Here is a 9,353-nt window from a genome sequence, read left to right as displayed (position 1 = left end):
TAAACATATGTCGCGCACGTGCGTTTTGTTTTGCACGCGGCGCAACAAAAATTAAAAAGGGGATGCAACACGAGGACTTCCCAGGAGGTCACCCATCCTAGTACTACTCTCACCCAAGCACGCTTAACTTTGGAGTTCTGATGGGATCCGGTGCTTTAGTGCTGGTATGATCACATCCGACATGTTACCCCCCGTCTTCGTCCCTTATGCTTGCCCCTCCTAGCTCCACTACACACACGATTGCACATTCCTTTGGCCGCTCCCGCTCAACTACGGAGACGAGTTTTACCACGGTTCAACCGCACCAGTGCCTATTTACCATGGTTTCGACCCCTTTCAGAACACGCTTGCCGCCGCTAGACGCGTGAATAATGAGCAGCGAGCTAAAACTTACCGTAAACGTGCAAAATAATAAAACGTGCTAAACATACGTCGCGCTCGTGCGTTTTGTTTTGCACGCGGCGCAAAAAAAATTAAAAAGGGGATGCAACACGAGGACTTCCCAGGAGGTCACCCATCCTAGTACTACTCTCGCCCAAGCACGCTTAACTTCGGAGTTCTGATGGGATCCGGTGCTTTAGTGCTGGTATGATCGCATCCGACATGTTACCCCCGTCTTCGTCCCTTATGCTTGCCCCTCCCAGCTCCACTACACACACGATTGCACATTCCTTTGGCCGCTCCCGCTCAACTACGGAGACGAGTTTTACCACGGTTCAACCGCACCAGTACTTATTTACCATTGTTTCGACCCCTTTCAGAACACGCTTGCCGCCGCTAGACGCGTGAATGATGAGCAGCGAGCTAAAACTTATCGTAAACGTGCAAAATAATAAAACGTGCTAAACATATGTCGCGCACGTGCGTTTTGTTTTGCACGCGGCGCAAAAAAAATTAAAAAGGGAATGCAAAACGTGGACTTCCCAGGAGGTCACCCATCCTAGTACTACTCTCGCTCAAGCACGCTTAACTTCGAAGTTCTGATGGGATCCGGTGCTTTAGTGCTGGTATGATCGCATCAGACATGTTACCCCCGTCTTCGTCTCTTATGCTTGCCAGCAGGTCACCCATCCTAGTACTACTCTCGCTCAAGCACGCTTAACTTCGAAGTTCTTATGGGATCCGGTGCTTTAGTGTTGGTATGATCGCATCAGACATGTTACCCCCGTCCTCGTCTCTTATGCTTGCCCCTCCCAGCTCCACTACACACACGATTGCACATTCCTTTGGCCGCTCCCGCTCAACCACGGAGACGAGTTTTACCACGGTTCAACCGCACCAGTGCCTATTTACCATGGTTTCTACCTCTTTCGGAACACGCTTGCCGCCGCTAGACACGTGAATGATGAGCAGCGAGCTAAAACTTACCGTAAACGTGCAAAATAATAAAACGTGCTAAACTTATGTCGCGCACGTGCGTTTTGTTTTGCACGCGGCGCAAAAAAAAATTAAAAAGGGAATGCAACACGCGGACTTCCCAGGGGGTCACCCATCCTAGTACTACTCTCGCCCAAGCTCGCTTAACTTCGGAGTTCTGATGGGATCCGGTGCTTTAGTGCTGGTATGATCGCATCCGACATGTTACCCCCGTCTTCGTCCCTTATGCTTGCCCCTCCCAGCTCCACGACACACACGATTGCACATTCCTCTGGCCGCTCCCGCTCAACTACGGAGACGAGTTTTACCACGGTTCAACCACACCAGTGCCTATTTACCATGGTTTCGACCCTTTCAGAACACGCTTGCCGCCGCTAGACGCGTGACTGATGAGCAGCGAGCTAAAACTTACCGTAAACATGCAAAATAATAAAACGTGCTAAACATACGTCGCGCTCGTGCGTTTTGTTTTGCACGCGGCGCAAAAAAAATTAAAAAGGGAATGCAACACAAGGACTTCCCAGGAGGTCACCCATCATAGTACTACTCTCGCCCAAGCACGCTTAACTTTGGAGTTCTGATGGGATCTGATGCTTTAGTGCTGGTATGATCGCATCCGACATGTTACACCCGTCTTCGTCCCTTATGCTTGCCCCTCCCAGCTCCACTACACACACGATTACACATTCCTTTGGCCGCTCCCGCTCAACTACGGAGACGAGTTTTACCACGGTTCAACCGCACCAGTGCCTATTTACCATGGTTTCGACCCCTTTCAGAACACACTTGCCGCCGCTAGACGCGTGAATAATGAGCAGCGAGCTAAAACTTACCGTAAACGTGCAAAATAATAAAACGTGCTAAACATACGTCGCGCTCGTGCGTTTTGTTTTGCACGCGGCGCAAAAAAAATTAAAAAGGGGATGCAACACGAGGACTTCCCAGGAGGTCACCCATCCTAGTACTACTCTCGCCCAAGCACGCTTAACTTCGGAGTTCTGATGGGATCTGGTGCTTTAGTGCTGGTATGATCGCATCCAACATGTTACCCCCGTCTTCGTCCCTTATGCTTGCCCCTCCCAGCTCCACTACACACACGATTGCACATTCCTTTGGCCGCTCCCGCTCAACTACGGAGACGAGTTTTACCACGGTTCAACCGCACCAGTGCCTATTTACCATGGTTTCTACCTCTTTCGGAACACGCTTGCCGCCGCTAGACACGTGAATGATGAGCAGCGAGCTAAAACTTACCGTAAACGTGCAAAATAATAAAACGTGCTAAACTTATGTCGCGCACGTGCGTTTTGTTTTGCACGCGGCGCAAAAAAATTAAAAAGGGAATGCAACACGCGGACTTCCCAGGGGGTCACCCATCCTAGTACTACTCTCGCCCAAGCTCGCTTAACTTCGGAGTTCTGATGGGATCCGGTGCTTTAGTGCTGGTATGATCGCATCCGACATGTTACCCCCGTCTTCGTCCCTTATGCTTGCCCCTCCCAGCTCCACGACACACACGATTGCACATTCCTCTGGCCGCTCCCGCTCAACTACGGAGACGAGTTTTACCACGGTTCAACCGCACCAGTGCCTATTTACCATGGTTTCGACCCTTTCAGAACACGCTTGCCGCCGCTAGACGCGTGACTGATGAGCAGCGAGCTAAAACTTACCGTAAACGTGCAAAATAATAAAACGTGCTAAACATATGTCGCGCACGTGCGTTTTGTTTTGCACGCGGCGCAACAAAAATTAAAAAGGGGATGCAACACGAGGACTTCCCAGGAGGTCACCCATCCTAGTACTACTCTCACCCAAGCACGCTTAACTTTGTAGTTCTGATGGGATCCGGTGCTTTAGTGCTGGTATGATCACATCCGACATGTTACCCCCCGTCTTCGTCCCTTATGCTTGCCCCTCCTAGCTCCACTACACACACGATTGCACATTCCTTTGGCCGCTCCCGCTCAACTACGGAGACGAGTTTTACCACGGTTCAACCGCACCAGTGCCTATTTACCATGGTTTCGACCCCTTTCAGAACACGCTTGCCGCCGCTAGACGCGTGAATAATGAGCAGCGAGCTAAAACTTACCGTAAACGTGCAAAATAATAAAACGTGCTAAACATACGTCGCGCTCGTGCGTTTTGTTTTGCACGCCGCGCAAAAAAAATTAAAAAGGGAATGCAACACAAGGACTTCCCAGGAGGTCACCCATCCTAGTACTACTCTCGCCCAAGCACGCTTAACATCGGAGTTCTCATGGGATCCGGTGCTTTAGTGCTGGTATGATCGCATCCGACATGTTACCCCCGTCTTCGTCCCTTATGCTTGCCCCTCCCAGCTCCACTACACACACGATTGCACATTCTTTGGCCGCTCCCGCTCAACTACGGAGACGAGTTTTACCACGGTTCAACCGCACCAGTGCCTATTTACCATGGTTTCGACCCCTTTCAGAACACGCTTGCCGCCGCTAGACGCGTGAATAATGAGCAGCGAGCTAAAACTTACCGTAAACGTGCAAAATAATAAAACGTGCTAAACATACGTCGCGCTCGTGCGTTTTCTTTTGCACGCGGCGCAAAAAAAATTAAAAAGGGGATGCAACACGAGGACTTCCCAGGAGGTCACCCATCCTAGTACTACTCTCGCCCAAGCACGCTTAACTTCGGAGTTCTGATGGGATCCGGTGCTTTAGTGCTGGTATGATCGCATCCGACATGTTACCCCCGTCTTCGTCCCTTATGCTTGCCCCTCCCAGCTCCACTACACACACGATTGCACATTCCTTTGGCCGCTCCCGCTCAACTACGGAGACGAGTTTTACCACGGTTCAACCGCACCAGTGCTTATTTACCATTGTTTCGACCCCTTTCAGAACACGCTTGCCGCCGCTAGACGCGTGAATGATGAGCAGCGAGCTAAAACTTATCGTAAACGTGCAAAATAATAAAACATGCTAAACATATGTCGCGCACGTGCGTTTTGTTTTGCACGCGGCGCAACAAAAATTAAAAAGGGGATGCAACACGAGGACTTCCCAGGAGGTCACCCATCCTAGTACTACTCTCACCCAAGCACGCTTAACTTTGGAGTTCTGATGGGATCCGGTGCTTTAGTGCTGGTATGATCACATCCGACATGTTACCCCCCGTCTTCGTCCCTTATGCTTGCCCCTCCTAGCTCCACTACACACACGATTGCACATTCCTTTGGCCGCTCCCGCTGAACTACGGAGACGAGTTTTACCACGGTTCAACCGCACCAGTGCCTATTTACCATGGTTTCGACCCCTTTCAGAACACGCTTGCCGCCGCTAGACGCGTGAATAATGAGCAGCGAGCTAAAACTTACCGTAAACGTGCAAAATAATAAAACGTGCTAAACATACGTCGCGCTCGTGCGTTTTGTTTTGCACGCGGCGCAAAAAAAATTAAAAAGGGGATGCAACACGAGGACTTCCCAGGAGGTCACCCATCCTAGTACTACTCTCGCCCAAGCACGCTTAACTTCGGAGTTCTGATGGGATCCGGTGCTTTAGTGCTGGTATGATCGCATCCGACATGTTACCCCCGTCTTCGTCCCTTATGCTTGCCCCTCCCAGCTCCACTACACACACGATTGCACATTCCTTTGGCCGCTCCCGCTCAACTACGGAGACGAGTTTTACCACGGTTCAACCGCACCAGTGCTTATTTACCATTGTTTCGACCCCTTTCAGAACACGCTTGCCGCCGCTAGACGCGTGAATGATGAGCAGCGAGCTAAAACTTATCGTAAACGTGCAAAATAATAAAACGTGCTAAACATATGTCGCGCACGTGCGTTTTGTTTTGCACGCGGCGCAAAAAAAATTAAAAAGGGAATGCAAAACGAGGACTTCCCAGGAGGTCACCCATCCTAGTACTACTCTCGCTCAAGCACGCTTAACTTCGAAGTTCTGATGGGATCCGGTGCTTTAGTGCTGGTATGATCGCATCAGACATGTTACCCCCGTCTTCGTCTCTTATGCTTGCCAGCAGGTCACCCATCCTAGTACTACTCTCGCTCAAGCACGCTTAACTTCGAAGTTCTTATGGGATCCGGTGCTTTAGTGTTGGTATGATCGCATCAGACATGTTACCCCCGTCCTCGTCTCTTATGCTTGCCCCTCCCAGCTCCACTACACACACGATTGCACATTCCTTTGGCCGCTCCCGCTCAACCACGGAGACGAGTTTTACCACGGTTCAACCGCACCAGTGCCTATTTACCATGGTTTCGACCCCTTTCAGAACACGCTTGCCGCCGCTGGACGCGTGAATAATGAGCAGCGAGCTAAAACTTACCGTAAACGTGCAAAATAATAAAACGTGCGAAACATATGTCGCGCACGTGCGTTTTGTTTTGCACGCGGCGCAAAAAAATTAAAAAGGGAATGCAACATGAGGACTTTCCAGGAGGTCACCCATCCTAGTACTACTCTCGCCCAAGCACGCTTGACTTCGGAGTTCTGATGGGATCCGGTGCTTTAGTGCTGGTATGATCGCATCCGACATGTTACCCCCGTCTTCGTCCCTTATGCTTGCCCCTCCCGGCTCCACTACACACACGATTGCACATTCCTCTGGCCGCTCCCGCTCAACTACGGAGACGAGTTTTACCACGGTTCAACCGCACCAGTGTCTATTTACCATGGTTTCGACCCTTTCAGAACACGCTAGCCGCCGCTAGACGCGTGAATGATGAGCAGCGAGCTAAAACTTACCGTAAACGTGCAAAATAATAAAACGTGCTAAACATATGTCGCGCACGTGCGTTTTGTTTTGCACGCGGCGCAAAAAAAATTAAAAAGGGAATGCAACACGAGGACTTCCCAGGAGGTCACCCATCCTGGTACTACTCTCGCCCAAGCTCGCTTAACTTCAGAGTTCTGATGGGATCCGGTGCTTTAGTGCTGGTATGATCGCATCCGACATGTTACCCCCGTCTTCGTCCCTTATGCTTGCCCCTCCCAGCTCCACTACACACACGATTGCACATTCCTCTGGCCGCTCCCGCTCAACTACGGAGACGAGTTTTACCACGGTTCAACCGCACCAGTGCCTATTTACCATGGTTTCGACCCTTTCAGGACACGCTTGCCGCCGCTAGATGCGTGAATGATGAGCAGCGAGCTAAAACTTACCGTAAACGTGCAAAATAATAAAACGTGCTAAACATATGTCGCGCACGTGCGTTTTGTTTTGCACGCGGCGCAAAAAAAATTAAAAAGGGGATACAACACGTGGACTTCCCAAGAGGTCACCCATCCTAGTACTACTCTCGCCCAAGCACGCTTAACTTCAAAGTTCTGATGGGATCCGGTGGTTTAATGCTGGTATGATCGCATCCGACATGTTACCCCCGTCTTCGTCCCTTATGCTTGCCCGTCCCAGCTCCACTACACACATGATTGCACATTCCTTTGGCCGCTCCCGCTCAACTACGGAGACGAGTTTTACCACGGTTCAACCGCACCAGTGCCTATTTACCATGGTTTCGACCCCTTTCAGAACACGCTTGCCGCCGCTAGACGCGTGAATAATGAGCAGCGAGCTAAAACTTACCGTAAACGTGCAAAATAATAAAACGTGCTAAACATACGTCGCGCTCGTGCGTTTTGTTTTGCACGCGGTGCAAAACAAATTAAAAAGGGAATGCAACACGAGGACTTCCCAGGAGGTCACCCATTGCCCAAGCACGCTTAACTTCGGAGTTCTGATGGGATCCGGTGCTTTAGTGCTGGTATGATCGCATCCGACATGTTACCCCCGTCTTCGTCCCTTATGCTTGCCCCTCCCAGCTCCACTACACACACGATTGCACATTCCTTTGGCCGCTCCCGCTCAACTACGGAGACGAGTTTTACCACGGTTCAACCGCACCAGTGCCTATTTACCATGGTTTCGTCCCCTTTCAGAACACGCTTGCCGCCGCTAGACGCGTGAATAATGAGCAGCGAGCTAAAACTTACCGTAAACGTGCAAAATAATAAAACGTGCTAAACATACGTCGCGCTCGTGCGTTTTGTTTTGCACGCCGCGCGGAGTTCTCATGGGATCCGATGCTTTAGTGCTGGTATGATCGCATCCGACATGTTACCCCCGTCTTCGTCCCTTATGCTTGCCCCTCCGAGCTCCACTACACACACGATTGCACACTCTTTGGCCGCTCCCGCTCAACTACGGAGACGAGTTTTACCACGGTTCAACCGCACCAGTGCCTATTTACCATGGTTTCGACCCCTTTCAGAACATGCTTGCCGCCGCTAGACGCGTGAATGATGAGCAGCGAGCTAAAACTTACCGTAAACGTGCAAAATAATAAAACGTGCTAAACATACGTCGCGCTCGTGCGTTTTGTTTTGCACGCGGCGCAAAAAAAATATAAAGGGGATGCAACAAGAGGACTTCCCAGGAGGTCACCCATCCTAGTACTACTCTCGGCCAAGCACGCTTAATTTCGAAGTTCTGATGGGATCCGGTGCTTTAGTGCTGGTATGATCGCATCCGACATGTTAACCCCGTCTTCGTCCCTTATGCTTGCCCCTCCCAGCTCCACTACACACACGATTGCACAATTCTTTGGCCGCTCCCGCTCAACTACGGAGACGAGTTTTACCACGGTTCAACCGCACCAGTGCTTATTTACCATTGTTTCGACCCCTTTCAGAACACGCTTGCCGCCGCTAGACGCGTGAATGATGAGCAGCGAGCTAAAACTTACCGTAAACGTGCAAAATAATAAAACGTGCTAAACATATGTCGCGCACGTGCGTTTTGTTTTGCACGCGGCGCAAAAAAAATTAAAAAGGGAATACAACACGAGGACTTCCCAGGAGGTCACCCATCCTAGTACTACTCTCGCCCAAGCACGCTTAACTTCGGAGTTCTAATGGGATCCGGTGCATTAGTGCTGGTATGATCGCATCCAACATGTTACCCCCGTCTTCGTCCCTTATGCTTGCCCCTCCCAGCTCCACTACAAACACGATTGCACATTCCTTTGGCCGCTCCCGCTCAACTATGGAGACGAGTTTTACCACGGTTCAACCGCACCAGTGCCTATTTACCATGGTTTCGACCCCTTTCAGAACACGCTTGCCGCCGCTAGACGCGTGAATGATGAGCAGCGAGCTAAAACTTACCGTAAACGTGCAAAATAATAAAACGTGCGAAACATATGTCGCGCACGTGCGTTTTGTTTTGCACGTGGCGCAAAAAAATTAAAAAGCGAATGCAACACGAGGACTTCCCAGGAGGTCACCCAACCTAGTACTACTCTCGCCGAAGCACGCTTAACTTCGGAGTTCTGATGGGATCCGGTGCTTTAGTGCTGGTATGATCGCATCCAACATGTTACCCCCGACTTCGTCCCTTATGCTTGCCCCTCCCAGCTCCACTACACACACGATTGCACATTCCTCTGGCCGCTCCCGCTCAACTACGGAGAAGAGTTTTACCACGGTTCAACCGCACCAGTGCCTATTTACCATGGTTTCGACCCTTTCAGAACACGCTTGCCGCCGCTAGCCGCGTGAATGATGAGCAGCGAGCTAAAACTTACCGTAAACGTGCAAAATAATAAAACGTGCTAAACATATGTCGCGCACGTGCGTTTTGTTTTGCACGCGGCGCAAAAAAAATTAAAAAAGGAATGCAACACGAGGACTTCCCAGGAGGTCACCCATCCTAGTACTACTCTCGCCCAAGCACGCTTAACTTCGGAGTTCTCATGGGATCTGGTGCTTTAGTGCTGGTATGATCGCATCCGACATGTTACCCCCGTCTTCGTCCCTTATGCTTGCCCCTCCCAGCTCCACTACACACACGATTGCACACTCTTTGGCCGCTCCCGCTCAACTACGGAGACGAGTTTTACCATGGTTCAACCGCACCAGTGCCTATTTACCATGGTTTCGACCCCTTTCAGAACACGCTTGCCGCCGCTA

At 50.7% G+C, this 9,353-nt stretch overlaps 20 non-coding genes and 1 pseudogene across 20 annotated transcripts; all 21 read right to left on the bottom strand.

Moving 5' to 3' along the window:
* Positions 1-59: 59 nt before the first annotated feature.
* On the bottom strand, positions 60-178 carry LOC141039640 (5S ribosomal RNA). The gene has a single exon (XR_012200570.1). It is a non-coding gene; the product is annotated as a 5S ribosomal RNA (ribosomal RNA).
* A 303-nt stretch (positions 179-481) lies between these two features.
* On the bottom strand, positions 482-600 carry LOC141040402 (5S ribosomal RNA). Its single transcript, XR_012201305.1, has one exon. It is a non-coding gene; the product is annotated as a 5S ribosomal RNA (ribosomal RNA).
* A 302-nt stretch (positions 601-902) lies between these two features.
* On the bottom strand, positions 903-1,021 carry LOC141039992 (5S ribosomal RNA). Its single transcript, XR_012200925.1, has one exon. It is a non-coding gene; the product is annotated as a 5S ribosomal RNA (ribosomal RNA).
* Positions 1,022-1,456: 435 nt separating this feature from the next.
* Positions 1,457-1,575, bottom strand: LOC141039543 (5S ribosomal RNA). The gene has a single exon (XR_012200472.1). It is a non-coding gene; the product is annotated as a 5S ribosomal RNA (ribosomal RNA).
* Positions 1,576-1,876: 301 nt separating this feature from the next.
* LOC141039926 (5S ribosomal RNA) lies at positions 1,877-1,995 on the bottom strand. The gene has a single exon (XR_012200859.1). It is a non-coding gene; the product is annotated as a 5S ribosomal RNA (ribosomal RNA).
* A 302-nt stretch (positions 1,996-2,297) lies between these two features.
* On the bottom strand, positions 2,298-2,416 carry LOC141040518 (5S ribosomal RNA). The gene has a single exon (XR_012201421.1). It is a non-coding gene; the product is annotated as a 5S ribosomal RNA (ribosomal RNA).
* A 301-nt stretch (positions 2,417-2,717) lies between these two features.
* LOC141039542 (5S ribosomal RNA) lies at positions 2,718-2,836 on the bottom strand. Its single transcript, XR_012200471.1, has one exon. It is a non-coding gene; the product is annotated as a 5S ribosomal RNA (ribosomal RNA).
* A 301-nt stretch (positions 2,837-3,137) lies between these two features.
* Positions 3,138-3,256, bottom strand: LOC141039999 (5S ribosomal RNA). Its single transcript, XR_012200932.1, has one exon. It is a non-coding gene; the product is annotated as a 5S ribosomal RNA (ribosomal RNA).
* Positions 3,257-3,559: 303 nt separating this feature from the next.
* On the bottom strand, positions 3,560-3,678 carry LOC141039686 (5S ribosomal RNA). Its single transcript, XR_012200617.1, has one exon. It is a non-coding gene; the product is annotated as a 5S ribosomal RNA (ribosomal RNA).
* Positions 3,679-3,979: 301 nt separating this feature from the next.
* LOC141040291 (5S ribosomal RNA) lies at positions 3,980-4,098 on the bottom strand. The gene has a single exon (XR_012201195.1). It is a non-coding gene; the product is annotated as a 5S ribosomal RNA (ribosomal RNA).
* A 302-nt stretch (positions 4,099-4,400) lies between these two features.
* On the bottom strand, positions 4,401-4,519 carry LOC141039639 (5S ribosomal RNA). Its single transcript, XR_012200569.1, has one exon. It is a non-coding gene; the product is annotated as a 5S ribosomal RNA (ribosomal RNA).
* A 303-nt stretch (positions 4,520-4,822) lies between these two features.
* Positions 4,823-4,941, bottom strand: LOC141040179 (5S ribosomal RNA). The gene has a single exon (XR_012201083.1). It is a non-coding gene; the product is annotated as a 5S ribosomal RNA (ribosomal RNA).
* A 302-nt stretch (positions 4,942-5,243) lies between these two features.
* LOC141039995 (5S ribosomal RNA) lies at positions 5,244-5,362 on the bottom strand. The gene has a single exon (XR_012200928.1). It is a non-coding gene; the product is annotated as a 5S ribosomal RNA (ribosomal RNA).
* A 433-nt stretch (positions 5,363-5,795) lies between these two features.
* Positions 5,796-5,914, bottom strand: LOC141039902 (5S ribosomal RNA). Its single transcript, XR_012200835.1, has one exon. It is a non-coding gene; the product is annotated as a 5S ribosomal RNA (ribosomal RNA).
* A 301-nt stretch (positions 5,915-6,215) lies between these two features.
* Positions 6,216-6,334, bottom strand: LOC141039664 (5S ribosomal RNA). The gene has a single exon (XR_012200594.1). It is a non-coding gene; the product is annotated as a 5S ribosomal RNA (ribosomal RNA).
* A 301-nt stretch (positions 6,335-6,635) lies between these two features.
* On the bottom strand, positions 6,636-6,754 carry LOC141039984 (5S ribosomal RNA). Its single transcript, XR_012200916.1, has one exon. It is a non-coding gene; the product is annotated as a 5S ribosomal RNA (ribosomal RNA).
* A 302-nt stretch (positions 6,755-7,056) lies between these two features.
* On the bottom strand, positions 7,057-7,161 carry LOC141040155 (5S ribosomal RNA; annotated as a pseudogene).
* Positions 7,162-7,794: 633 nt separating this feature from the next.
* On the bottom strand, positions 7,795-7,913 carry LOC141040075 (5S ribosomal RNA). The gene has a single exon (XR_012201005.1). It is a non-coding gene; the product is annotated as a 5S ribosomal RNA (ribosomal RNA).
* A 302-nt stretch (positions 7,914-8,215) lies between these two features.
* On the bottom strand, positions 8,216-8,334 carry LOC141039526 (5S ribosomal RNA). The gene has a single exon (XR_012200455.1). It is a non-coding gene; the product is annotated as a 5S ribosomal RNA (ribosomal RNA).
* A 301-nt stretch (positions 8,335-8,635) lies between these two features.
* LOC141039841 (5S ribosomal RNA) lies at positions 8,636-8,754 on the bottom strand. Its single transcript, XR_012200774.1, has one exon. It is a non-coding gene; the product is annotated as a 5S ribosomal RNA (ribosomal RNA).
* A 301-nt stretch (positions 8,755-9,055) lies between these two features.
* On the bottom strand, positions 9,056-9,174 carry LOC141039562 (5S ribosomal RNA). Its single transcript, XR_012200491.1, has one exon. It is a non-coding gene; the product is annotated as a 5S ribosomal RNA (ribosomal RNA).
* Between the last annotated feature and the right edge of the window lie 179 nt (positions 9,175-9,353).

The sequence above is a fragment of the Aegilops tauschii genome, chromosome 1 (genome assembly GCF_002575655.3).
Source record: "Aegilops tauschii subsp. strangulata cultivar AL8/78 chromosome 1, Aet v6.0, whole genome shotgun sequence".
NCBI classification, from domain to species: Eukaryota; Viridiplantae; Streptophyta; class Magnoliopsida; order Poales; family Poaceae; genus Aegilops; species Aegilops tauschii.
Note: the sequence above shows the minus strand (reverse complement) of the source record. Positions and strands in the feature narration are given on the sequence as shown.